The following is a 27,368-nucleotide window of genomic DNA, read 5'->3' as shown; positions in this document are numbered from 1 at the left end:
TGTCTGGAAGACAGAACAGACATTATAGAAGAAGGCTTCGGGGTTAACCCAGAAGAGGGACCTTCACACCCCTGGCAATCACCATCAGTGTATTCCGACACTGATGTCATAAACCTAACTCCTCCGGACAATTCTCCAGTTAGGAACACGTCTCCAATTGACGATCAGCCAACGTTCAATGCACTGTTGCGCAGAGCAGCAGCGCATTTCGAACTCGACACCGGGGAACTCTCTCCAGAATTGGACTTTGTGGAAAGAGTGATTAAGGAAAAACCCCCGGTCAGCCAGACCATTCCACTCCTCGCTTCAGTGAAGAGAAGAATCATACCTTCGCTGTCCACTCCCGCTATGATCAGAGGGGTCAATCCACGGATTGAAAAACTTTTCACTCCTTCACCCTCAGACCCCCTCTACATTAGGGGACATTCCATTCCTGATTCCCTAGTGGTTTCTAATACTAGAAAGAGGGCAGGGGTACCACTTTCCACGAGTGAGGCACCCCCTGACAAGGAGGGCAAGAGGCTATATGCCCTTGCAAAAAGGGTTACTTCCTCGGCTGCCTTCTCAGCAAGAATTGCCAACAACAATTCCTTGCTTGCAAGCTACGCAGACGCGCAGTGGGCCAAACTGCGAAAAGACGCCGAGGAAGCACCGGAGCCTTTACGTACGCGCCTACTGTCAACTATTGGCGAAGGAACCCAAGTGAACCAGAGCATTGTTAAAAACTCTCTGGACGCGGCAGAAACAGCAGGACGTTCCTTGGTACAAGGAATACTCCTAAAGCGCCATGTATGGCTGCGCAACTCAGGCTTTAAACCAGAGACACAGGCGTCTTTGATAAATAAACCTGTCGAGGACGCTAACCTCTTCGGAAAAGCGGTAGATGAAGCCCTAGAGATGGCTAAAAAAGAGTTCGACACTATCAAGACTCTTGACCAGATCTCTAAGCCCACTACCAGGCGCGGCTATGGCAACAAACGCTTTTTTCGTGGCCAACGCCAACACCAACAACAAAATCAACATCAGCAATACCCTGCCACCAATTACCAAACCAATAGTGGGCAGTACAGCCAAAGAGGACAACGCCGGGGCAAAGGGAGGGGTCGGGGATCCACCCCCAGAGGCTCCCAAGCCCCCAACAACTCCAAGTGACGCGAAGATTCGCGTCCCCTCCCATGCAACACCGGTCGGGGGCCGGATAACATCCTTTCTTCCTGCATGGGAGGAGATAACGTCAGACCGTTGGGTACTGTCCACCGTAGCCCACGGATACTGTATCGAATTCAACAGTTCCCCATCCTACAGACCCCCGAGGGGACGTCGCATGACACCGGAACATCTTGCCATCCTTCTCCAAGAAGTACAACAACTACTGGAAAAAGGAGCCATAGAGGTCGTGCCTCTATCTCAGGTAACGGAAGGTATTTATTCAGTGTACTTCCTTGTACCCAAAAAGGATTTAACCATGCGCCCTGTATTAGATCTGCGCCCAGCGAACAACTTTATCAAACCCCAAAAGTTTCGTATGGTAACCTTACAGGAAGTAATCCCACTGCTTTCTCAGGGAGATTACATGACAACATTGGACATGAAAGATGCATACTTTCATATTTTAATGTTGCCAGCGCACAGAAAATACCTCAGGTTCATGATAGAGGGCAAACACTACCAGTTCAAAGTGCTACCCTTCGGCATAGCATCAGCACCAAGGGTATTCACGAAGGTGCTGGCAGTGGCAGCGGCCCACCTGCGCAGGTTGTCCATCCCAGTTTACCCTTACCTCGACGACTGGCTCATAACAGGGGATTCTTACGAAACATGCTTCTCCAATACCCAAAAGACAGTAGACCTTTTGTTCCAGTTGGGCTTCTCCATCAACGAAAAGAAGTCCAGTTTAGACCCCAGTCAAATCAAACAATTCCTAGGGGCTCTAATTCAAACAAAGGACGGCCTCGTCTTCCCCTCCAAAGAGAGGGTCCAAAACATGCTGTTTCAAATCCCTCAATATGTAACCGGTCGAGAGGTGACGGTACGCAAAGCAATGCGCTTGCTAGGAATGATGGCGTCGTGTATTTATTTGGTACCTCACGCGCGCCTGCGCATGCGCCCAATGCAAGAGTGGCTCAACAGCCAGTGGTGTCAGGCCAGCGGACTATGGGAGGATCTAGTTGTGGTCTCGCAGGCCTTAGTTCTCTCGCTACGGTGGTGGACAAAGGAAAACATGGAAAAAGGGAAACCCTTTGCCACACCCGCGGCGGAAGCCACTCTAACCACAGACGCATCCCTCACAGGATGGGGGGCGCACCTATCCCATCAGACTGCTCACGGAGTGTGGACTCCGAACGTAGCATCCAAACACATAAACCTACTGGAGCTACTAGCTGTGTTCAAGGCGCTAAGAGCCTTCCAGGAACACCTACAAGGCAAAACAGTAATGGTCCTTACAGACAGCACCACAGCCATGTACTACATCAACAAGCAAGGGGGCACCCACTCTCCAGGCCTGTCCAAGCTGGCCCAGAATATATGGAAGTGGGCTCTCAAACAGGACATGTTCCTACTATCACTACATGTACCCGGGGAACTCAATCTGCTAGCAGACAGTCTCAGCAGAGATTTCCCCCTGCCCAAAGAGTACGAATGGCGCCTGCACGAAGACATCGTCTTCGACGTCTTCACACAATGGGGATTCCCAGAAATAGACCTGTTCGCAACCCTGGAAAACTCACAATGCCTAAGTTACGCCTCCAGGTACCCCCAGAACCAATCCAAGGGGAACGGTCTGTCGATGCAATGGTCAGGGAAATTTGTTTACGCTTTTCCCCCGACTCCCCTTCTCAACAAAGTGGTGCACAAGATGCACCAGGAACAAGTGACCATGATACTAGTGGCCCCAATGTGGGCACGACAACCATGGTTCGCTCACTTGATGGAGATGTCTCTATCCCCCCCAGTAAAACTCCCCTGCCCGTACAACATGCTGTCTCAGGACAAAGGCAGGACTCTGCATCCATGCCCCCAGAACATGAACTTAGCAGCTTGGCTCCTGAGATCATAGAGTTCGGACATCTACAACTCCCGCAAAGATGCATGGACATCCTCAGGGAAGCCCGAAAACCGAACACTCGCCACTGCTATTCTAGCAAGTGGAAAAGATTTGTCATCTGGTGCAGGAGTAAAAGCATCAACCCTATTGACTGCTCTCCCACACATGTGGTCCTATACCTAACCCACCTATTGGATTCAGGTCTAGTGTTTAACTCCATTAAAGTCCACCTAGCTGCACTTTCTGCATACACCACTTCCCAACTCAAAGTGTCGTGGTGGAGGATCCCTGTTATAAAGGCCTTCATGGAGGGAGTAAAGAGAATACACCCCCCGATAGCTGACCCAGCTCCCGGATGGGACCTTAATGTGGTACTTACCAGACTCATGGGCTCTCCATTCGAACCCATGCACAAAGCATCTCTTAAACACCTCACGCTTAAGACTGCTTTTTTAATAGCTATCACCTCCATCAGGAGAGTAAGTGAACTTCAGGCTCTTTCTATTCTAGACCCCTTCGTTACAGTTCACAAAGATAAAGTGGTTCTACGCACTCACCCTAGGTTTGCTCCGAAATTTATTTCTAAATTCCACGTAAACCAATCTATAGAACTACCAACGTTCTTTCAAAATCCTTCCAATTTGGGAGAAAGGACTCTGCACACACTAGATGTACGCAGAGCGGTCATGTTCTACATGGAAAGAACCAAACCACTAAGGAAGACTAATCAGTTCTTCGTCTCGGTGGCAGCAGGAAGAGAAGGAGATGCAGTTTCAAAATCCACTATTTCTAGATGGATTGTTCAATGCATCACTCTCTGCTATACTCTTGCTAAGAGAGAACTGCCCTTTAGGCCAAGAGCACACTCTACTCGAGGCACGGGGGCATCCATAGCATTCATTGCAAATGTTCCCCTTGAGTCCATCTGCAAAGCGGCTACCTGGAGTTCTGTGCACACCTTTACAAAACACTACTGTCTAGATACACACTCTAGATCTGACTCCCAGGTGGGACAGGCAGTATTACGACACCTTTTCTCTACTGTTCCTTCTCATAACCCACCGCCAACTCCGGGTACTGCTCGCTAGTCTATGCACAGCATGTGATTCTAAGCAGATTAACAAACATCAGAAGAGAATGCATTACTTACCGTAAAAGCATTTCTGATGATTGTATCTGCTTAGATTCACATGCGCCCGCCCTTCCTCCCCGCTCGGATGGAAGGAACATAGACTTCCTTTATATATCTCTCTCTTTTCTGTACTCACTCACGTCTAGAAGGCTCCCTCAGGGCAGAAAAATACAAACAGAAGGACCTCGACGCGTGAGGGATTGTGGGTACAACGCACGTCACTATAGGGATAGTGTTTCAGACACGCCTTGTCGACGTCCCCTTTTCGACTACGAAAAACAAAATGCAATACTCCGCAGTGACCACTGGATGTCGGACCTATGCACAGCATGTGAATCTAAGCAGATACAATCATCAGAAATGCTTTTACGGTAAGTAATGCATTCTCATTAGGTACTCTTCCTCATACAAAAGTACTTGGATGTGGTAGAGGTACATGGAGTAAATTCCTGACGTAGCTATCTGTAGTCTTCATTACTCCTAGTGCCATTGCTCTTTATCCCAGTACTTACCTATGAGGTAAGGACTCTCATATGCAAGCACTGGGACAAGGAAGAGGATGTGGAGGTCATTTTGGGCCAAGGAGCTAATTTTTGGAGGTTGGGGTAGGGGGGTGGGAGGGAGAGGGGATGTGTGGGGGGTGGGATTGTGCGATAAATCATAATGGTCGTCCATATCCTGGATAAGCAGGCATGGTATGTGGTATTAGTGGCTAGAGAGGCATTTTGGTGCAGCTAGTCTAGTCATTCCTCAGTTTGGTATGACTGTTTTTTAACTGGGCATTTCTGATAAATGAGTCCTGCTATGTGTAATTACCTGGCTAGACAGGCATTTGGGTTCTGGCAGTTTAGCCATTTCTTACTGCGGCATTGTATATTTTTCGGGGCATCTGTGATAAAATGATATGATATGATAAGTCATTTACAGCACACCTGTAACACAAGTGTTTCTAAGCGTGACAAGACAAGGGCCGGAAGAAAGAGGGAGGACAATACAAACGATCTTACTAGACCTTGTGTCATTCAGATTGTGCAAGTGCAAGAATGCGAAGTGCAAGGTGGGCAAGAGGGGAAAACAGGGCAGCAATTCCCTGAGTAAGTGCAGCCAGGGCATCGCGGCTCTGGGTAGTGCAAGGAGAGCTAGGGACCGTAGGGTTACATTTACAGCCCCTTGGTGCGTGGTAGGCCCGGAGGCGGTGCAAAGGTGAATGATCACAAAAGAGCCCAGACTCAGCGAGACTCTGATGGTAGCCAAGCAACCAGTCGGTACAGCGGACAGGTAGGTCAGCAAGGGAAGGCGAGAGAGACATCAGAGGAGAATAGGAAAGTTTTTAGCTGCTTCTGGAACTTCAGGTGGTCCGGTCAAGTTTTAGAAGGGCAGGGAGGCCATTCCAGAGGGAGTCACCTGTAGAAGAGAGAGATCTACCCCCTACTCTCTGTCTGGAGAAGCGTATAACCCTTCGAGAGTTTGAGGTAGCTCAGCGAAGGGCTCGAGAAGGAAGGTATTATGGAAGAGAGTGTTGGCTGCAGTGTGGGCCGCGACCCCAGAAAACCTTGTGGACAATGTAACAGGTGTTGAGCTTGATCCTTGCAGCCAGCGGGAGCCAGTGGAGTGATTTAAGGGCTGGAGAGATACGGTCCCTGGGTTTGGGGCATAAGTCTTGCAGTCCTGTTCTGGATTAGTTGCAGAGGGTGGAGAGTAGAGGAAGGCAGATTGAGAAAGAGGTTGTTGCCATTGTCCAGCCTAGAGAGAACCTGGGCTTTGGAGACAGTGAGCTTCTGGGGGGAAAGTGAGACAAGGGAAGAGTCACTTTGAGGAGCTGCAGCTGGTAATGGGACTTCTTGGCGACATCCGAGATGTGAGGAGAGAAAGAGAGAGTGGAGTCGAAGATGACACCAAGGTTTTTTGCCTCGCAGGAAGGCAAAGGCAGAGGACATAAGGCGGGGCAACCAGAGTGAGAGAGGGAAAGGAGGGGCAGGGGTCCTAATGAGAAGGATCTCCGTCTTACTGGCATTAAGGCAGAGATCGTTTTGCTGGTGCACAGATCCTGCATCTTGGATAGACAGTCAGGAATGAGCGAGAGAGGAGAGCAGGCTGAGGAGAGCCTGAAGGAAAGCTGAGTGTTATCCGCATAACACTGAAGGTTAGAGGAGAAGGTAGAGATCCGGTGGGCCAAAGGGGCCAATTAGGAGTTGAAAAAGCAGGGTGAGAGGATAGAGTCCTGAGGAACGCCACAGGTAGAGAGAGAGTTGGCGGAGAGAAAGGGACCAAGTTGGACCTGGGAGGGGCGGTCCAAGAAGGAGGATCATCAGACATGGCCCAACCATCTGACTCTACCCAAATGAGGGACTACGGTAACGCATAGCTTACATGATTGTGCATCCTTTCAAACACTGTGAGACTGTAATGTTGCCAGTGTCACACATTGTGGCCTATCTCCCCACAGCTGGGTCAGACTTGATATTAAGCCATAATAAATGTATGTGTTCTCTGTGCAGACCCTTACAAATGTGTACAAAAATTATTGATATTAATTTCTTATTATTCTCAGATATTAGAGGCTTTTAAAAGATACACTACAAAACCAACGTTTTTTTTAGCCAACAATTGTCATCGTTATTTATTCAAAGGCTTAATTGCAAAAGACGATTTAATCAGTTCAAAGAAATCACAAACTGTCACCCATAATTTGTTTGGTTGTACATGCCGGGTCTGTAATGGCAATTTCACTAGTGCAAACCAGAAAAAAAAACACTAACAGAACACAGCACAAACATGTCTAAGTTTTCCCCCCTTATCCAGGAATTACAATTCCCATTATGTTTTCTAGCACAATAGACTGCTAATAGTCTATCTTGTTTACTGGTACTCAAAAAAGGCTGCACCATCATGAGATTTCCTCTTTTTTTTTGGACTGCCAAACCCTGGAATGAAACGTCACCACTGTAATAGGAGTGGGATAATATTAATCTATATGCCCTTAATACAATCTCAAAATCCTAAAAAGCAGTTATACTGCTGAATCTGCCTGACTAGTTTGCATTTGGATTGCTAATTAATTGATTTATTGATTGACCTCTGCTCTTTGCCCCAAATAAAGGGGTCTTGCATTCTGCCCCTGAATAATTTGATTTCAAAGATGATGTGCCTCCTGGATATTACCATTACTAATGTGCTTGGACTGCTGTAAGGAATTAGAAGATCCATGGGTGTGCGCTCGTCTGGGCTTTTTTGAAAGGTTTAATTAAATGGAATGATGGTAGACTAACCTCAGGAAAAGGTGTGGGGCCGATCTATACACATTTTCCTATACTCACAGCATGACAAACACATAGGCCTGTGTACTCTGGGTGGACATAGTCTACAGAAAGGGGAAGACCAGATATTAACCCTGCTATGGCCAGCCTGATTAACTAACAAAGGCCCCATGGATCTGCCCTGCTCTTTTGGGCCCTGCAGCTAGTGGCAATGATTTGCATACCAATTAGAGGGTAATTCAAACAGGCCCACATGAGGCCTAGCTGCGGAGGTTAACAGAAGAGACAGGAAACCCCAACAATCTTGCACATGCAACTCTGTCAACCTGAAGCCAGCTCCTGCCCTCAGTATCTATGACAGTGACCTGTCTTGTCTGGGACTGCATGTTTACAGTAGTTCCCCCCGCAGAGGAACCATTCATAAGGTACAAGAATTTGGTTTGCAGGAGCCAGAGAGTCTGGTCTTGCAGCAGCTTTAATGGAGACCTGCCACTGTAATCAGGAATCACAGAGAGATCCATTAACTCTTTGATCCACAACAGATAGAGAGACGGGCAAGGCAAAGTATCACATGTTTTCACCCCTTTACATTTCCTGTTGCAAAGCACTCAGGTTATGACTTAGTGCATACAGGAGATTGTTGGTGGGGACCGCAGGCTTGATTCATTGAGGTGGGCTTTGCCTACACCAATCACTGCCACTCATTTGGCTTTAAGAGAGGGCTGAGCCCCTCTTATGGCAGATCCTCTGATGACTTTGCAAGGATTAGCAAGAAGAACACATTATTGGACCCTGTGTCATGGTGTGTGCTCCAAAGCCCCTGGAACTGATGGGCCCACCCCATTCCCCACCCCCTTCATTGACACCCAATAGGGCTTATCAAGCCCCAAAGGAGCGTCCCAGAACCTCCTGGACTCAGTCCTGGCGCCGTTGGCACCAGGCTCATAAAATGGTTTGAACCATATGGACTACTTACTCAGCCTAATGAAGCTGAGCCTTTCTGCATATCCAGGGCGTGACCGAGGGACTACTTTACCTGAAGGCAGGGTGTGGTAAAGGGACTATTTGCCTGGGACTACTTGCAAGGCTATTTAAGCCACACCCTGCAGGCAGAACACGCTTTGCGTTATTCTGCACTCCTGCAGCGTAACACTCACCGTGTCTGCTCTATCCTCGAACTTCTACAGCCACGCCCGTTCTGAGATTTCCATCCATCGGTGCCTGAAAGAAGAGAGAAGAACAGGTGTTATTACAGCGACAAAGGCCTTACCTGCAATTCTCATCCACCGGTCTCGCTTTCAGCTGATATTCGGATCGCCGTCTTTGTTGGGAAGAGGGCATCCGCACAGGCCTCCAATACTCACCCGCGCATCTGCATTCCTCCGGAATACGTCAGAGCGGTTCTTCCATCCATCATCCTGGGGCCGCACCTGCATAGAAAGAACAGAAAACAGCAGGATAGTCGCGCACAAAACAAAAACGAACAATTATTCAGCCATCCAGCGCCACTCACCCGCGCTAATACTTATCTGGAGATAACCTGCCCAGCATCCTAGGAGAGTCAAATCTTCATCCAAACCTCCGTACGAATCCGCACCTGCAAGAAAGACAAAACACTTTTAAACCTTGGGAAATAAAGACATTGAGCACCTATACAAGCATCCATTGGCATAGAGACTTACCTGCTTAATCCATATATTCCAGACCCAGCAACAGCCACTCTGGACCAGTGAAGGAACTGTGTCCGGGGAAAGACTGAGCTTCCTGCGCCCCTGCTGAAAGTCAAGCAGGACGGAGAGCCAACCTCCCAAAACTCAAATGTGAGCCAAAAGAGGAGTTGGACATCAGGAGGTTGAAGGAGGTGGGACCAATCCAGCCCCCCACTCAAAAGCTAATATCTTGTTTCAACATTGCAGACAAACGCCTCCTGGGGTGATAACAGGGGAGAGGACATCATCATACCACCAGAGTTACGCCAGTGCAGACATCATTCGTACGGCTACGTGCTACGCCCCCGTGGAGACCAGGTGAGCGTGACACCCTGGCTGAAGGTACAGTCTGCCTTACATCTTCTGCCAATGAAGAAAGGCCAGGACTTCCAAAGGGGAATGCAGGATCCCTTCCCTTAACATCTCCCAGTCAACAGAGGGAGATACTGAATCCAGAGGACCCTCCAGTCGCTCCAGAACCATTACCTAGCCAGCACAAAGCATGCCTTCTATTCTCTGCAGCAAACCTCCTAGGTACGAAGTGCCAGAAGGTCCCTGCACCTGAAACAAAGATCAAGGCAGCTGTCTGTGACTGTTTGTGCTGTCGAACCCCTTTGTCCTCCCATACCTCCACACTCTCCTCACCTGAACTTCCTGAGTTGTCTGTGTCTAGTAGATTCCGCCGGCTTAGGTAGTCTCTTCCCTTTTTTGGTGGCACTTGCCTGTCTCGGAGCGAAGCCACAGTGACCGCTGACTGGACAGCCGTCCCGGGACTCCTCTTCTGGGAGCAAGCTGGAAAACAGGGAAAAACCCACACGGGGGAAATAACCCTTAGTGAGGAGATCGTAGGCAGGTAAGCAGGCGAAAGTCCAAGGCAGAACTTGCAGGCAGGAAGATGTGCAGAAATCCACCGGAAGGATAACCCCCAAGGAATATCCGACGAGGAAAAAACTCCGGTAGCTGAGGAGATTACTGCGGGTGAGTTGAGGAATCCCTACGAGGTAGGGAACAGGCAGCCGAGGAGGGAATGGTACCGTGGAACCACTGGGCCCCGGAGAACACGGCCGAGAGAGAAAGAGAAAGTACGAAGGGAAAAACTGGAGGACTGCTAGCGGAGAGGGAAGCGGCAAAGGGGAAAGACAAAGCCCGCCACCGAAGCAGCGACCGAGAGGGGGAAGGAGAGAACACAGAGATCGCTGCAGGATCAGCGAGAGGGAAAGGAAGAGGGGAGATCCACTGCCGGAGGTGATGGCAGAGAGAAAGAAGAAAAGCAGAAAACAGTTCCGCTAGGAAAGCGAAACAAGCTGGCACCAAGATCCGCTGCAGGAGCCGAAGCGGGCAGAGGATAACAGGAGGAGCCACAAAAACAGAGCGAAGGAACCAGGGTAGCTGGAGCGAGAACCAGCGAGGTTGAAACACAGCAACTGCTGGGAGGAAGGAGAATATAACTCCCGACAGACCTGCGCCCGGCCAATAGGCCTATACCAGAAACAAAGAAGGGACTGCAATCCCTATCTGCCGGTTCGCAGTCTCCAACGTGGAAGGAGCCACCAACCGCGGTAGCGATTGCGGATGACAGTATGCCCTCCTCCCCACCTAGCCGCCCCGGGCTTCCCTGCGTAACGGCAGTGAAATTGGGCTAGCAGTCTTGGTGCATGAACCTGAGAAGCCGTTTCCCATGAGTCCTCTGACTCAGGGTAGCCCTTCCAGGACAGAAGGTTTTCGAGACGCCCACGATAAAACCTGGAATCGCGGACACGAGATACCTCATACTCATCCGACTCCGGAGAACGTGCCGGAGCAGACTTGGGAATGGGTCTGTGATGAAGGTCAGGATAGTATGGCTTGAGAAGAGAGGAATGAAAAACAGGGTGAATGCAGCGAAGAGTGAACGGAAGCCGGAGACGATAAGCCACTGGATTCACCTTTGAGTGAATGGGAAAAGGTCCCCGAAATCGAGGAGATAATTTAGAAGGCCGTGTCCATATGGGCAAAAACCGGGTGGATAGCCACACCTGATCACCGGGCTCCCAGGCTGGACAATCTTTGCGGTGTCGATCAGCACAGGATTTTGTCCGTTGACGGCTGGCCTCCAGACTCCGGATAGCAGAAGCCTGGGCATCCTTGATGTTTCCTAAGACTTCTTCCGCTGCCAGGGAGTTGGTGTACCCGGGAACATCTGGAAACACAGAACGGGGGTGAACCCCATAAGTACAGAAGAAAGGAGAGAGTCTGGTGGCGGAATGCCTGGTGTTGTTATAAGAGAACTCAGCAGTCGGAAGTAATGAGACCCAGTTGTCTTGATGTTGGGTGACGTAGCACCGTAAGTATTGCTCCAGAGTAGCGTTGAGGCGTTCCATCTGACCATTAGATTCCGGGTGAAAACTCGAAGACAGAGCCCTTTCAATGCCCAACCGGTTGCACAAGACAGTCCAAAATCTAGAGATGTACTCGCTTCCCTGATCAGAAATTATCTTATCGGGAAGACCATGCAGCTTGAAGACGTCCCGAGAAAAAACCTCTGCCATTTTGGCAGCAGTGGGCAGACCTGGAAGAGGGGAGAAGTGCGCCAGCTTGGAAAAAGCATCCACCGTAACCATGATGCAAGTACAGGCTTCAGAGACTGGTAGGTCGACGATGAAATCAGTGGAGATCAGTCCCCATGGACGAACAGGAAGACCCCCCCCCTTGCCTACATCTCCACCCCGGGTGAGGGCCATGGCTCATCGGGCGTTCCCTCCTACCACCAGGGCCCAGGTGGTGGATGGCTCACCTGCTGAAGACATTGCCCGCACGTATTAAATTTAGCTAGGCCTCAGAAACCATTTTCTGTCTGCTAAAGATGGTGTGAGCTCAGCGCGCTGCAGCGCGGCCCCCTCCTTCAGATAGTTTCATCCTCCCTGTCTCCGCAGCACCATGGTAGATCCGCTGCAAGCCCGTTCCCACGAACAAGACGGGCATGATCTAGCGTAATACATTAACATTGTAACAGTTCACCTTCCGCAGTGTATCACTGCTCCCACAATGACCCGGTCAGCAAGGCCTGGGCGATGGGAAGATCTGTAGAATGGTCATCTGCTGAAAGCAGACAGGTACCCAAATATGAATGTAAGAAACCACTTTTTAACATATGTATCCTCTCCATACAACCATTCTTACTAAAGAAATCTGTGAAATTGTGTAATTATCGTACATGACACCAGCCGTGAAGGACCCACACTCCTGCAGGGGTGTGCAAATGTTAGAAGCATTCCCGGGGGATTATTCTTCAGAAGTATCACTGAAAGCCCCACGCCCTGCGGTCCCGCACCACAACTGAACTGATGCTGCTAGAGTACACAAGAAAACGAATGTAACCATACCCATGACACATGTGAAGAGTGTGCGAGAATGCACTCGTCACACGTGTATGTCTAGGCCCCTCATGTGCCACCTCCGCCACGTACAGTGGCGGGTTACTTTCTATGTACTCCACCAACCCTAAAACTACCTCACTCACTGCAAATATATATGCATATAACTAAATACTGTAGTTGTTAAAACATAGTGTATGGATAAGGTGCTCAGACTGGGTATAATCGAAACACATCCAGCAAAGTTTAAATGCATGTTTCAAAATGATTTGAATAAGTATTATAGAGTGTTCAAATGTTTGTGATGTTTTTACCTAAAATCGGCAACACACGAGGGAGATACCTTTGTGAAATGCATGCAAGACCGTTCCCCCTCCCACCCTGCGAAGGCTGCCAAGACATGAGAGCAGAGGCCCGCGCTGCGCTACTCCGCCTCCCCCAACCAGACTGGAGCCGCTTCAAAGATTTGGAGCCCCCTCTGCAGCACCCAAGGCCACGGCCCGCCACCTGCACTATTTACAGCACAGCAGTAAACCTCTGCCTGAACACACACTTCTAAAGGCGCCCCCTCGTAAACCCCATAGCCCACCGGATCATCTTAGACTTATGGCCCTGTGCAATCAGGACACCCAACACTTTGACAACACACAGCGGAACATCCATAACAACTTCTAACAAGGCAGAAAGACCTGTACCGCCCGTCCCAGGCCCTGAAGCTTAGCCCCTCAACCTATAGCCCCGGTCAACAGGACACTGGTAACCATGTCCTGACGTATTACCTCCAGACCCCTCACAAGGTGCATTCCTCCTGTGTTGCGTTAACCTGTAGAATAACCTATTGGAAGATTTACTGAAGAAGATAATATTGCAATGACTGAATGACTGCGGTGTGGATGGGCCAGGGCAAATAAGTCAGGAAAGGACATTCATCTCTGACACTGGCCACGATGGCACAACAACACCGCCCGGATGAACCCAGCCAACCTGCCAGGCCCAGCCCAACCCGCGAGGCTGACCAGTGACGTCTTCCAGCCAAAGCCAACCACATCGCAGCAGCACCTATAGTTAGTCGTCGCCACCCAATCCCATTGAACTTGTGCCCTCTATAGTGTGTAGGTTCTTATGACGTTTTTTGTAAATATATACGCCTGTCTTTGCTATTGTCAGACGGAGCGCTCTCGGAGTTTTGCAGAGTTCTTTGCATGCCCTATTCTAACCGATAAACTCCCATTTAAGCTCACCCGCACTCTGTCCTGGCTTTATTCCCGATTTGGGAGAGTCCTTTATTGTCTCTCATTGCGGGGAGGATCGTGCTGGTTGGGGGACGCATGCCTTCAGTGGTGACCCCGAAAGCGTGATCATTATTATTATTATTTTTCCCCGACCTAACATTACCGTCCCCTTTTGGCACGAGAATCTCCGGTCGAAAAGGGATACGCACGGTGAGCCAGCTCCGGGAGGCTGCCCGCCAACGGCGACCGGTACACTAAGAAGTGCGCACTCAATAGAGAAAGGGTACGGGATCCCGGTTGAAAAATCCCCTTTGAGTACCGCTCGCCGGAGCCGGGGCTGACTGTTGAGCTGACGGCGACACTGCCTGGACGGACCCAGTTTCGGAGACTATCGGTTCAAGACGGGCACGTGAGTATTGAGTGCGAGCGATTGTAAAGGGAGCGGGGAAAGAAGTGTAGGACAGGTAACGAAGGGGGGGGTGCGTAGATCTACTAAGGATCATCTTAAAATTTCCTTGCTTTTCTTTGCATATGGCCATTAGGATTACGAGGTGAATAAGATATAAAAGTGACGGGAACCTAGCTCCGAAAGGGGGTGGAAGGCGGCGCCGCATAGTGCTATATTGACTAGTACTGGGAATATATGAGGAAGTGGAATATAAGATAAAAGTGTGCAGCAAAAGGGGGCACTGAGAATATATTAGTGACCGCTATTACTTCTTTTTTTTCCTTTTCTTTAGGGGTAGGGGGAAAATAAAAAGTGAGATTAGCACAAACTTAGGGGGAAAGTAAGAGAAAAAGAGTCCTACGAGAAGGGGGGAGAGCAGGCTAATATATATATATATATATATGCGCATCCATATATTCGAATAAGACGGACAGGGATAGCCGGCTAGGGAGGAAAGGGAGGGCAGCTTGAATGGTGAATTGAGTGGTACCAAGAGGTGTGTGCACCTTGCATGTGTCAGAAGACAATTTGATGTTGTGAATGTGTAAAACGGTTATACATGTATAGTAGTTAAATGGTCATGGTAAGTGTGACCGGATAAAACTTTTTGAAGACAACGTTGATACAGTGAAGTGAGTGGGTACCTTTTTGATTTCCGGGTTGATACTGTCAAAATAAATGATGGGTTGCTCTTGTATGTGCCCCCCAAAGAGAATATAGTAGAAACTGTGTACAGCCAGTTGTGTATTGTGCAGGCAGGGGGGGAGAGCCCAAAGGAGCCCAATATTGAATGTGAAGTAGAAAACGAAAAATAATATTGATAATACATTTACATTATAGTTGCAGACACACAGAGACACACAAGCACTAGGAGGGCGCAGAGATGGGGGCTGAAACACCCCTATCACATATTTGTAAGAATCTCCCGGGGTACGCGGAACGGATTAAGAAATATCACGACCAATGGATAACCGAGTTGAAGGGAGAGGGGTTACCCCAGATATAGCCCGAGGGAGGGTCATTTGATAAAAGTGTTCTGGATATGGTGGCCACATGCATTTGTTTGAAATACAAGGGGAAGCAATTACAAAATAGGAGGGAAGTATTAGATCTTTGGAGGTTATTTGAAGAGATACCACCGCCTAAAACACCAGCATTAAATCCTGACCTCCCGTCCACCACAGACAATCCACTAATGATACAGAAAGATGTCAAAGAATTGTCAAGCATAGCGCCACCAGTAGAGGTAATAAGTTTGTACCCAATAATAAACAAGCCTGTGCCCGCAGAAGGATACAGTGACCCCACATATGTGCCTCCCCCGACAACTACTACACCCCACCGGCCCACGGCACCCCCACCATATGAAAGTACGAGAGAGCGAGGCCAGACGAGTTCACAAAGGATGGACATAGAGAAACTCACAGATGATTTACAGTCAAGACTCTCAATAGCAAAAGATGAGCTCTCGAGGATAAAAGACATGTGTGGACAAACAGCACTTAATACGGCTAGATCAGGGCGCATGTCTAGAGCGCCAGGTGAGAATAGAAAGCCTGAAGAGGGGTGGAAAAAAGGCGAGATACTGTTCAGAATTGAAGAAGAACCGACACGAATAATTGAAATAGGGACACGAGAGGGAGATACTGACAATGAGGAAAGGCCTATGGGGGACAGAGAGGAATTGCTATGTGACATAAGGGAAGAGTTGGAAGAGAGCGACAGGTTGAGCATGGCAATGGGGGGGGGAAGCGAAGGAGGGGATGGTACATGTTCAATGAGAACCCTGGATGATGAGTGGACAGGGCGATTAAGGAACAGAGTGGGGAAAATGGCATCACTGGGAACCTCAGCAGCCAAAACGGGTCCGGATACAACGGCAAAAGGAAGACTACAGCTCCCGTTGATACACAGGGGAGGAGGGAGGCCTAACTATATCCCATGGGCACAGATGGATAAAGCCAATTTATTAAAGCTATTGCCCCCGTTATCAGGAGGGACAAGTAAGTGGATATACGCCTTTGAGAAACACACTGCCGGGGTACCCCTAGCTATAGGAGATGTGAAGAGTTTGCTCGTATCAGCAGTGGGCGATCAGGCTGAAAGAGTATGGGTTAAAGCCGGTTTCCCGGGAGTAACCTTAGACTGTGACCGTCATGATGGGGCCTCCTTTAACACAGTGCGTGCCAGGGTGTGGGATGCCTTACGCGAAACTTTCCCAGATACACCGGACTTACAGTCAGTGATGCAGTGTACAATGAATGACGGGGAGGAGGCTATGGATTACATTTTTCGGGTCCAGGAGATGTGGAGAGCGGAAACGGGCACGCCCTGGTATCAATCGACATCTTTATTTTACTTCATTATAAAAAGAGGCCTCCCAAAGGAAGTGCAGAAGGCGCTGGACAAAATAGCAGGTATTGAAGCAAAGGGATGGCCAGAGATTCAGAGCATAATAGTACACCATTGTAAACGAATCAAGGAGAGGGAGAAGGAGGTGGCGCAGAAAAGATTAGCAGACGAGGCGAAGTTGGTACAGACAAAGTTGGTGAAGGTTGCAGCAGCAGTAGCCGCGCTCCCACACAGCAGGGAGGGAGACGATGAGGAGGAGGGGCTGATAGCACTACAAGGAAGGGTGGCAACTAATTGGGCGGGAATAGGACAGCGGCAGTGGAATGAGCAGGAGCAAGGCGGAGCTCCGCAGTGGCAAGAGTGGACCCCTCGAGGGGGACGAGGTGGGTACAGGGGCCGAAGAGGAGGTGGTGGATCAGGGTACGGGGGAATGGGAGGAAATGGATGGCAAGGTCCTAGAGGGGCGCAAGGAAGTTGCTGGAACTGCGGGAGATGGGGGCATTACTCTAGAGAGTGCAGAAGCAGACCCAACAACGGGTTCCAAGAGGTAGAACAATATGGCCATCCCCATCCGGGAAGCCCATATGGTCTCCCAATGGGACAACAGCAACTAAGAAACCAAGGACAAGGTAATGCTGGCCAGCAACAGGGACCCCAGTATAGAACACAGAACCACCCACAAAACAATGACAGTATGCAATACACGTCAGGTAACCCTTTCGCGACAACAGCAAACGGGGCCCCTGCACCAGCACCTTACAACGGCATGTCAGTGGTGTCAGGAAATGTCTTTAATGAAGGGGGGGCGATGAGACACCCCACATAGGACAGCCCACAGAGAACACTTGCGTGTCCAGTTCTATCTACCACCTACAATGCAGCAGAGGAACCATTGGTAGGGGCGCAGATAGGAGACAAGCAGTTCATATTCATGGTTGATTCGGGAGCGGAGAAATCATGTATCAGAGAGGGCCGGTTCCCGTTATCTAACCGGAAGTTAGAGATGCAGGGGCTCTTTGGTGCTGTAATTGAAGTAGTTTACACCGAAGCTTTGGATGTAACAGTGGGGAGTAAAACTGTGAAGGCATCCTTACTGTATTACGAACATTCCCCAATAAATTTGTTAGGGAGGGATCTCCTGAGCCAACTTAACATGACTATATCATTTACCGAGAGGGGAATAGTGTGTTCCACACCCGGGATATGCCCCTTGCGTGCGATGTTGGTACAGCAAGCCTACACAACCACACAAGAAATACGAGGGCTGCCACAAAATGAGGAAATGTTTATTGAAGGGCTAAAGACTTTGGCCCTCATAATCCCAGAGCTAAGAAGAATGGACTGGAGGATTCCAGCGGAGTTCCTCTTCCGCCCCATAGTGTGTCCCGACGCGGCACCAGGATCAGTGGTATCTTTGGACGTGCACGCTGTACAGGTATCAGCGAAAAGGATTGCCGTGATTGGAGTGGACAGGGAAGGATGCGAGTGGCGCACAGTGCTGTGTACAAATGCCAACATCGCCCTACGAGAGTTAACAGATGAGGATCTCTTTTCAGACACAGAAGGGGATGGTGAGATAGTAATGGAAATAGCAATGCCCTGTGACATTTTGATTCAAGCCAGGGAAACCCCCGTCCAATTGATGGCAGTGGTAGGAACAGCGCCGTCATTTTTTGATGAAGACATGAGGCTCGTACCAAACAATTTATGGACAACAGGCCCCCATGATGTAGGGCTGTTGCACGGAGTACAACCTGTGGTAATAAAACTAAAGCAAGGAGCAATTTTACCCCGAGTTAAACAGTATCCATTGTCCCGTGAAGCTGAAGAAGGGATAAAAGAAACAATAAATGCACTACTAGCACAAGGGATAATAGTGCCTTCAAACTCCCCATGTAACACATGTATTTATCCAATCAAAAAAGCAAAAGGAGGGTCTTGGAGGATGATACAGGACTTACGCCCCCTCAATGATGTAATTCAGAAGGAGTTCCCTCTAGTCCCGAACCCTGCATCAATACTATGCAGTATCCCAAAGGCGGCATCACATTTTACAGTAGTGGACTTGAAAAACGCGTTTTTCTCAATACCCCTGGCTGAAGAGAGTAGGTACCTCACAGCATTCACACTGGAGGGTAAAAGATATGAACACTGCAGACTACCACAGGGATACTGTGAGAGCCCGAGTATATTCAACCGCATATTGCATGAAGACTTGGGAAACCTATCAGTTGAGAGTACGATTATTCAGTACGTAGACGATTTATTAGTGTGTGCACATGACGAGGTAACATGCAGAAAGGATTCAACAACGCTCCTGACCCTACTGGCAAACAAGGGGTACAAGGTAGACAAGGTAAAATTACAGTACTGCCTGACAGAGGTCTTATACTTGGGACAGCTCATATCAGAAGATGGAAAAAGAATAATTCCCGACAGGGTAGAAGCAATAAGATCAGTAGGTGAACCCACAACAGTGAAAGACATGCAGAAATTCTTGGGGATGTGCAACTATTGCCGAGCATGGATATTAGATTATGCAGCATACACGAGGCCCCTCCTACAAGCACTCAAGGAAGCACAACAGGAGAACAAAAAAATAGAATGGTCAGAAGAAATGAGCACATTATTCCAATCTTTAAAAGAGCTAATTTCAAGCGCTCCAGTGCTAGCAAACCCTGATTATGGACGCGAATTTTACCTATTTTCACACTGCAAGGGAACACTCATGACAGCTGTACTGACACAAAAGACGTCCCTAGGACACAAGCCATTGGCTTACTATAGTGGTACTTTGGATGCCGTGATGCAAGGCCATTTCGCGTGCGAGCAATCACTCGCTGCAGCCGCGTTCGCGATTGAGAAAAGTGCCACAATAGTAATGGGTTGCCCTGTGACATTGTTTGTGGAACATTCATTATTTGCAATACTTGAGAGGTCAAAGAGCACACTGACAACACAGCGGGCGACAGCCTATGAGATTATATTGTCTAGCGCCAATATCCATGTGGTGAGATGTAAGACAGTGAACCCCGCCACATTCATTACAGAAGCGTGCACACTAGAGGACATGCAGGACCACGATTGCACAACCTACACAGGAGAAAGGGGGGAGGACACAGTGGTGTGTGAGAACGCTCTGAGCGAGGGGGAAGTGTACTTCGTGGACGGGTCTGCATCAATTGACGTGGACACGGGAGAAAAACACGTTGGCATGGCAGTAGTGAGGTTAGAAGACGGTGAGTATGAAACACTAGTACAATACCGCCTCCCATCACATTACTCCGCACAAGCAGCAGAACTGATTGCGCTCATAGAAGCACTACATGCAGCAAAGGGTTGTGCAGTGACAATATATACAGACTCAGCTTACATGACGACGACAGTACATGGAGGTCTAGCGAGATGGGGGCGGAGGGGATTTCGACGGGCAGACGGAACACCAGTACAGCATGCGGAATTGTTGAAAGAATTAATTGAGGCCCTACAAAACCCTACTGCAGTAGCAATAGTGAAGTGCCAAGCACATACATCCAACACAGACGTTGTGTCTTTGGGGAACGCGGCAGCGGACGCTGCCGCCAAGGAGGCTTCCTATTTTCAGAAATATGACGCAGGTGAGTACATGCTTCAGCATAAGAGAAACGAAGAGCCCCCAGAAGGGTACAGCATGATGCCCATATCACAAATACTAGAATTACAGGAAGGCGCTAGCGTAGACGAAAAATTGATGTGGACTAAACGAGGGTGCAGCAGGTCGGGAACAGACTTGCTATGGCGGCAAAATAACTCAGGGAAAGTGGTGATGCCCATCCATTTACTAGAAATTGCATTTCAACAACTACACTTCCCCGCACATAATACCAAACAGCACATTGCAGCAGAAATACAGGAAGAATGGTTCGTGCCCTGTCTACAGGAGCACGTATCTCGATTAGCAATGGAATGCACAACATGTCAGATCTACAATTCAGGAATGACACTACGCACACTCCGGGGAACAATTCCTAAACCCATTGGCCCATTCAGAGAACTGCATATAGATTACGCAGACATGGGGGAAAGGTGTAATGGCGCATGGTACATGATCGTGGTTGTGTGCCCATTCTCAAGGTGGGTGGAAGCTGGACCATGTGCACGGCCTGATGCCAAAAGCGCCGCCAAGTTCCTAGTGAGGGAAATATTCCCGCGCTGGGGAATTTGCGACGTGATTCGCTCAGACAATGGCACTCATTTTGTAAATGAACTTTTCAAGGAAGTAACTGCATTATTGGGAATAAAACACAAATTGTGTTCGATTTATCATCCTCAAAGTAATGGCGTAGTGGAAAAGATGAACGGACTGCTAAAGGGCAGGCTATATAAAATCTGCTTTTCATTGAAAAAGAACTGGATTTACTGTCTGCCTCTTGCGCTATTTGAATTGAGAAATCAGCCAAGTAAAGATCACCATTTGTCCCCGCACGAAATCGTGACTGGGAGACGAATGCACACAGCACACTCCCCGCTGCGCGAACACTCAGATGCACACAGAAGCACCGCGATATTAGGAGAAGAATTCACGGACTACTTGAAAAAACTTACAAGGGCAGCGCGCGTAATATCCCGGCAGCTCTCCCCACCCTTCACTAGAGAGGAGGGAAACATAACAGGGTCTGTCACAGAACCTGAGCAGCAGCTACAGCTAATGCCAGGCGAACTAATCTATGTCAGGAGTTTTGTGCGTCGATGGAATGCACCACGGTTCCACGGCCCATACGAGGTAGTGTTCTGCACGCCCACAGCTGTAAAAGTGAAGGGCTTGCGGTAGTGGATACACTTGACAGATGTGCGAAGAGCTTATAATAATGTGCAAGAGGAGGCAGATGAGGAGGCACAGACAACAGCAACCGATTTAACTGAACAAAATGTCTGAACATCGACTTGTGTGTGTGCGTCAGCAATGAACACGAATGGGAAAGTGACTGATGAAGTATTGTTGCATTCTCTTGATTATTCGTTTTTCTGTTGTGTTTTATCCTATTATGTGATTGATGAAATGATCAAATTAAAACTTGTTAACACCCTTGTCTGTGAATTCCCCTCCCTACAACCCTACCCGCTTCCATTCCCCGTCAACATATAACGGCCCTAATGGTGCCAACAAAATGTTTACATGCATGCACTTAATGCACTTTTATATCTCAAACAGGAACTACCATGGCATCTAACAGGCAGCCTGCAACGTATAGAGTTAGCGGAATGAGAGAATTATTAAATGAGAGATGTAGATATTCGTATGAGTGCGGATTATCTGTGTGTATTATGATGTTTTTTATGCTAATGTTTGGCCTGGTTACGTATTGGTTTGTCGCGTTCATCTCTATCGAGATGAACGAGGGGGGAGGGATTAACAGCACTGGGATTAACAGCACCACTGGGACCAATGTAACTACAAGGGTCAATACGAGAGAAGGTGACTTTCTGGTATGGGATGGAACTAAACTTGTATGGGGTTATCACACCACACCATCCAATGCTGCCATATCAGAAAAGACAGAGCCGCAGGGTGGAATGCAAAACAACACAGTGTCCCCACCAGTGATGTATAGGTATAATGCTCGCAGCTTAAATGACCGAAATCCGTCTGCAATATCGTGGTTGTATGATACCCCCACCAGTCAACCTGCCCCCGTCTTAAAAAACAACCTGCAAGATAAACTCAGGGACGAAAAGGAAAAGATGATAGACGATGAATGGGCCGCGGGGGGCGGGAATGAGAAAGGGGGGTCTATTTTATCCTTCGCCCAGGAAGTTGGGAAGTACATGAGGAACAAGAACAACAGACGAAAGAGGGAAGCAGGGAGGAGGAAGTATGATGAGTACTATGGGTTAGGTCTAGATAAGATGGAAGACCCACGACACCCCCACCAAACAAATAAGTGGTATGCAGATATGAGTGCCACAGCTAAACAAACAACAAACGAGAGCTGTTATGTCTGCTCCCTCATCCCTCACGCTTCAGGTACACCCAAAGTATTGTTACCCAAAGAGTTGCCAATTATAGATGCCCAATGTCTCCTTCATCTCACGTTATGCAGGATTAAGAACACCTTCCAGGCACACGAAGTTACTTTTCAAATGCTGCAGAACGAGAAAACATGCTACCCGAAAACGGCAGGGGTAGTATGCTTGAAAGAACCATTTTTTGTAATACAAGGGACGCTTTTTTCTGATAACAAGTGGAAGGATGAAGAGGTAATGTGCAAAGCGGAAGCACTGAGAGGTGTGGCACCAGAGAAATTGCAGTGGATAGAAGAAACATGCACACCAGTAGGGAAAGAACACATTTCAAAACTAACTTGGGTAACCGCCATCGAAAAACCTTTCAAACTACAGAGCGAAATAGACTATGAACTGTGTTTTAAAGGGGAGGGGAAAACCTCCATGGGAACAAACAAGAACTGTAACAAGACCCTCACCATCCCAGATCTGAGAAAAGGGACAGCGGCCCTTATGGACACGTACTGGGTATGCGGCAACCAGGCATACCTACACCTCCCCCCGTCATGGAGTGGCAGCTGCTCAATGGCCACTCTACACTCAGCCCTAATGGTAATACCAGAGAGCCACATCGACGGGAGCAAAAAGACACAGGAACACCGGCAACAGAGTGCAGCCCAGCCAACTGCGAAGTCGCAAATATACGTCCTGTCGGGGGGAAATTCTGCCGGGGTCGGCCGGGCCGTCCGCAGACCTCCGGGCAGGGAGGCCCCAACTCCTCCCGTATATCCCAGATGAGATAGAGTATGAGACACACGCAAGAAGCAAGGTGACTCTGCTGTTTATTAGACAAAACGGCAGGGATGGGTCAAGGAGCGTACGCGTCCGTCCTGACACACACACAATCGTGGGGCTCGCAGGCCCTTTTTACTGTATTATGACGCGTTACTTGCGTCACTTTAGAAAGTTAACAAAAAACCTATTGCCACTCTTAATTGGTTGCTCGAGTGGTAGGGTTAGTATAGCACACGTATAGAGAACAATGTTAGTGGTCGAGGGTTAGTCAGGTGATATATCTGGGCTGTCCCTACAATTAGATACATGAGAATTGTTACATGAAGACTCCTAAGGATTGGTTAATATTACTGGCGTCAGTGATAAGAGCCCCATGTTCTGATTGGTGCGCCCGTGAGCTTCCCAGCCTGGGACCACCGCTGTTCCCAGCTCTCGGTGTACCTGCAATTTGCAACAATGTTTCACTATGGGTACGCGCAGACAATGTGAGGATTTATTCATAGCTGGAAGGCTGACCGCTCCCACTGTCGCAAATGTTCATTGAGCCTTTCAAGTGTATCTGCCTGTGTCTCGTAGCGAGGGATCCAGACGCCTCTTTTCTCCTGGGCTTGGCATCTCGTCAGGTTCGGCTTGGTCACGTGAGGTGGGACCGTGTTTGAGGCAGAATTCTGCACAATTAATATTGTTTTTCCACTGTGTGTCTGGTTTAATTTGCAGGTGTGACTTTAACGTTGGTGTGCGGCGTGCGAGGTTGCAACATCGTGCCCTTGATGATTTGCTCTTGGAATGTGGGTTTGCAACATTGCGACCTTGGCTGGTTGCTTCGCCGGGCTCATTCTGCAGGATCAGCAACCTGACTCTTGTTTTGTTAATGTCCACGGGAGCTCTTGTTTGAGGCCTACTTAGGCCTGGTGTATAAGTGGTCCGTTTGGTGCACAGGTGCTTTAGGTTATAGTAGCATATAGTTCCATGACCAGTATTGTGTCTTCATTATATTTCTCATGGTGGTAACTGGTTTTAAGAGAAGCGTGAGCAAGCTTTGTAGATGAGTTCATGACGCGTCTTGCGTTTCTGCATTCTGAAAGCCTATGTAAAAATAATAAAGATGCACGTCCGTGAGTATGCCTGTCGCCTACGTCATAGCACTGAGTATATTCTTCGTGTAGATTGGTGCGGGAATGTCCAGTGTGTATATTTGCACAGGTGTGCTTACCGTTGTCTAGGTCGTCATGGCATCTCTAACGACGTGTAGATTTTAGTCTAGTTGGTCCGTGCCGCAGGTGTCGGCATGGCCAGTGCGGGCTGCTGAGCAGGCAGATGGACACATCCGTATGTTCCTGTACCAGGGTATCTGGTCGTCTGGTAAATGGACAAACTCTTCTCGTGGCGGGTGTCTGGGTCGTGACCCTTTAGGCCAAGCGCGAGAGGTGAAGGACGGGAGCCTGGTCTTCCATTCTCCCACTTCAGTCCTATCTTCTGGAAGTAAGGGAGAAGTGCTCACCCGTAACAGACGTGCATCAAACTACATATCAAAGGAATCATCAGAACTATTGGCCCAGATCCCGGATAAATATCGATTATTCAGCTCAGCAGAAACATTCTTTGCCTCACTGGTCTCAAGTGTCCAAGCAAGAGCAAATGCAAAATGGCTCCAGATAACACGCTGGGAACTGATTCAGCTGGCGAACGACACTGAAGAAGGGTTTAACGTAATCAAAGTGGAACTAAGGGCTTTACGACTGATGACCATGCAAAACAGGTATGTCCTGGACCTGTTGACGGCGATGGATGGAGGTGTTTGCCGAAAAATCGGAAGTGCCTGCTGCACTTTCGTACCTTCCGAAGACGCAGAAAATGGCTCCCTGTCCCATGTGATCGAAGCAGTCCACAACCTAGGAGAAAAAATGAGAATGGAAGGCGGAGCAGAAGACAGTACATGGTTCGATAACATCTTCTCCTGGGTCCCCTCATGGCTTGGAACAACTGTGAAGTTTTTGATGCCAGCTGTGTTGTTCCTCCTTTTAATTTTTTGCCTGTGCCAGGTGGGTCCTCGAGTTTGTGCTAACGCAGTACCAAATGGTGCAATGATGATGGTGACAATGGGTAACACCCGTGGGACAATACAAAACATGCAGGAAGTACAGGTCCAAACAGGAACAGATGACACACCAAGATATCAGCTAGTGTCTATCTATCACGACAAAGATATCATAGATAAAGCATGGCACACCACCATTAGAGAGCCCCGTGTATTAGAATGGTACCAGGAGGTGTGGGTAGACTTGGCGGGAGATGGCGGATGTATCTACCTGACTTGTACCCCAGATGAATATGCCAGAAGAGGGGAAAGCTTACGGGGGGTGTGCAGAGCATGTATGCCCATAAAAGGCACACCTGCATGGGACGAGGCAGTAATGGACGAAGTCGAGTGTAGAAGGTTGGAGGAGTTAAAGTATTCGTTACTTAAGTAACGAAAGGGGGGAAATGTAGGGGAGGAATGGTCCAAAAGACCCCCCCCTTGCCTACATCTCCACCCCGGGTGAGGGCCATGGCTCATCGGGCGTTCCCTCCTACCACCAGGGCCCAGGTGGTGGATGGCTCACCTGCTGAAGACATTGCCCGCACGTATTAAATTTAGCTAGGCCTCAGAAACCATTTTCTGTCTGCTAAAGATGGTGTGAGCTCAGCGCGCTGCAGCGCGGCCCCCTCCTTCAGATAGTTTCAATCCTCCCTGTCTCCGCAGCACCATGGTAGATCCGCTGCAAGCCCGTTCCCACGAACAAGACGGGCATGATCTAGCGTAATACATTAACATTGTAACAGTTCACCTTCCGCAGTGTATCACTGCTCCCACAATGACCCGGTCAGCAAGGCCTGGGCGATGGGAAGATCTGTAGAATGGTCATCTGCTGAAAGCAGACAGGTACCCAAATATGAATGTAAGAAACCACTTTTTAACATATGTATCCTCTCCATACAACCATTCTTACTAAATAAATCTGTGAAATTGTGTAATTATCGTACATGACACCAGCCGTGAAGGACCCACACCCCTGCAGGGGTGTGCAAATGTTAGAAGCATTCCCGGGGGATTATTCTTCAGAAGTATCACTGAAAGCCCCACGCCCCCGCACCACAACTGAACTGATGCTGCTAGAGTACACAAGAAAACGAATGTAACCATACCCATGACACATGTGAAGAGTGTGCGAGAATGCACTCGTCACACGTGTATGTCTAGGCCCCTCATGTGCCACCTCCGCCAAGTACAGTGGCGGGTTACTTTCTATGTACTCCACCAACCCTAAAACTACCTCACTCACTGCAAATATATATGCATATAACTAAATACTGTAGTTGTTAAAACATAGTGGCCCTCATTACGACCCTGGCGGAGTGGGTCTACGCCAGCGGTATTCGCGGCGGACCCGTCCGCCCTACTACGAGTTCCCGTAGCGCCATGGAGCGGTTTCCGCCTGGTTTTTCCGGGCGGAGAAATCCATGGCGCTACGGGACCTTGTTGTTAATTACGCCACCGTATTTTACGGTGGCGTAATTAACGCCTTCCCCACTCCCATTATACCCTATGGGGCAGAAATGGGAATGGGGAAGGGTAAAATGGGGAATGGGGATTTACCGCCCCGCCAAGGTCGGAATGGGGCGGTAAATCCGCCAACCCCCATGGCGGTATCGGCAGCTTTCCGCCGTGCTCCATGGTGCATATTGCACCACGATCTCCGCCAGGGTCGTAATGAGGGCCAGTGTATGGATAAGGTGCTCAGACTGGGTATAATCGAAACACATCCAGCAAAGTTTAAATGCATGTTTCAAAATGATTTGAATAAGTATTATAGAGTGTTCAAATGTTTGTGATGTTTTTACCTAAAATCGGCAACACACGAGGGAGATACCTTTGTGAAATGCATGCAAGACCGTTCCCCCTCCCACCCTGCGAAGGCTGCCAAGACATGAGAGCAGAGGCCCGCGCTGCGCTACTCCGCCTCCCCCAACCAGACTGGAGCCACTTCAAAGATTTGGAGCCCCCTCTGCAGCACCCAAGGC

Source organism: Ambystoma mexicanum, chromosome 3q (genome assembly GCF_040938575.1).
Source record: "Ambystoma mexicanum isolate Mex_15411 chromosome 3q, UKY_AmexF1_1, whole genome shotgun sequence".
Lineage (NCBI taxonomy): Eukaryota > Metazoa > Chordata > Amphibia > Caudata > Ambystomatidae > Ambystoma > Ambystoma mexicanum.
Note: the sequence above shows the minus strand (reverse complement) of the source record.